General features: G+C 40.0%; 1 pseudogene; it reads right to left on the bottom strand.

Moving 5' to 3' along the window:
- The window catches only part of LOC110294848, a 2,192-nt pseudogene extending 1,815 nt beyond the window's left edge, over positions 1 to 377 (bottom strand).
- Positions 378 to 2,520: the final 2,143 nt, after the last annotated feature.

The raw sequence follows: 2,520 nt of genomic DNA on the forward strand, positions 1-2,520 counted from the left end.
GGTGCTTTTCTGACCGGAAGAGGCTTGTGGCCCTTTGTAGGCCGGATTTCTCCCTCCCCAACCAAAGCAGTCCCAATTTTTTTTTTTAAATCAGCCACTTCTGTTTTGAGTTTCACAACTTTTTTCCCTTCTTGGACCTGATCCTCAGATGTCATCATTTTCTGATCTCTGGATAGCTAATTTTCTTGTTTGTATGGAAACACTGTTTTTCGTATTAACAGATATTCCTTGAGTTTTTGTTTTCTTTGTTCTCTGAAGGCTGGCCAGTCTCACTTGGTTGGGGGCAGCTGCAGGTCCAGGGGCACCAGCAAGGTATTCCTCACAGCTGGGCCAAGGCAGCATTTCCTGGACTCTGCCCAGACTTTCTTTTGATTCATTTTTTTTTTATTCAATACACAGGAATCTTTCCATTCTTTAGTCTGTGCCAATTTACCCCTCACATTATCAATGCAAACATCAACAGGTCTCATAATTTCCTTTAATTTTCATCACATGCAGATGGGGCTGGTAGAAGTATCTTGAAATTAATTAAACCAGTTCTTACCTGAAATCCTATTCACTACCAAAAACATTCAAAGATCACACTTAGGCAAGACAGCTCTTCAACTATGAAAATTACTGTTGGCTCTTTATGTCATGGCTTCTAAATTCCATGACATGATCAGAGGTACTTCCTTACATTTCATGTATTTCCTCCAAATCATCTTAGATCAGGTGGAAGACTAGAATATATTCCCCAAATATGCCTCCTTTGTATAAGGAAGTTTTTTAGTTGAAGGCAATCCAGAAGCCCATGCAAGAAACTCTTTGCCTCCCTCTGCCAAACATCGGAAAATTAGATTTACAGACAGAAGCATCCTACTGAAACCCTCTTGACAAAAGAGAACAGAAGGTTGCAACAGAACACAACATTAGTCACTTAGGAGAAATAGGTGGCACCAGAAGAGCCAATATCACCTTCATTTACCCTTCATGAATTGCCAGTTAATGACTGGGTCTTTGTCCTACCTTCTCATTTTTCTATACATGTATTGTTTTTAGTTGAAGATGCTTTATGAGCTAATATTTAAGGCTCCCCATGGGAACTGCATTTCACAGACATCTCTCATGTGCATAAAATAAGTAAGCTTGCCTAGTTCTGCTCATTTTTCTCTTGTGACCTGGTCTTCAGGTATAAGGGCCCATTCTACACATAAAGCAAGACTTCGCTTCTGTATAATTACACATTCCAAATTGCTATCCTATTAAGGGTACATAGCAGCCCTGGGAAGATGAGGCTATGAATCATCTTCCTCATGCTGACTACTCTGCTGGAGCCTAGATACACTGTTTTCAGTCTCGCTCTTCTGTGGTGATCCCTTAAGCCCTCTAGCTGACCTGTATAAAAAGAAAGCTTCAGGTTAAAACCTACATCAATTAAAACCCTAACTTGTCATTTGGGTCATGGGATTTTGTGTGTGTGTGTGTGTGTGTGTGTGTGTGTGTGTGTGTGTGTGCGTGTGTGTGTGCATGTGTGTGTGTAGCATATTTTATCAAATGTAGTATCTGTTCATCTACTTTTCAGAAAAGGTTTACTGAAGACTGACTTCGTGGTTCTAAAAGAAGCAATGTCGGTATCTCAAGATCCTGTATCTCTCACCCTTGGGTGAAATTCTTTCTGCTGTTGCAGACTACAGAGTACTAAGGCACTACAGAACATCCTGTGGCAAGAGAGAACAAGGGGACTTAATCAGGTTATTCTTTATCTTCACTGAGGTCACATAGTAACCTCACCCTCAAGAATTTATCTAATCCTAATTCTCTCCCAGAGATCCCACATTCAGATACCATTGTAGTGATTTAGGAGGTTAAGCATCTAATATATAAAATTTGGAGGACATGATCAAACCATAGCAGTGTAGCAATGGCAGAGTGTGTGTGTGTGTGTTATGATTTGGAACAGAATATTAACTCCCTTTTAGTAGAATAAATAACTCACTTCTGTATGTTTTAAATGCACCCTTCAAACCACCATTCTTTCCAGAAATGTAGCCAGGTCTCCTTTTTATTATGTAGGTAGGTAGATATCTAGACACATAGATAGATGATGGATATGTGTTTACACATACTTGGATCTTGTCTGATCGTCTAAACCTGATACTGGGTTATCCCAAGTAAATGCCAGGGCTCTTAGAATGTTTCTTCCCTTGACACCTCCTCCCATTGAGGCCCATAACTCCTGCTTCTTGCCTGCTTTCTCCCAATTCAAACAGTGGCCAGAAGTACCTTATTAGAAGTGTTACCCTGTCACTCAGTCCTTGCCTCCATGCGCCTCCCATTCTCCTCTGAGAGGGTAGTGGTTATATGGGAGTTTGAAAAGAGGAAAGGAAAGGGGGAAATGTTGTAATTTTATTATAATCCCTAAATAAAAAATAGAAAGAAAAAGGAAGAAAGTACACTATTACAATAAAAAAAGTGTTACCCTGCTGTTTTGTTTGGATTAATTTATTCCATCTTTTGCCCTAGCCACCCTTCATCTCT

Source organism: Mus caroli, chromosome 5 (assembly GCF_900094665.2).
Source record: "Mus caroli chromosome 5, CAROLI_EIJ_v1.1, whole genome shotgun sequence".
Lineage (NCBI taxonomy): Eukaryota > Metazoa > Chordata > Mammalia > Rodentia > Muridae > Mus > Mus caroli.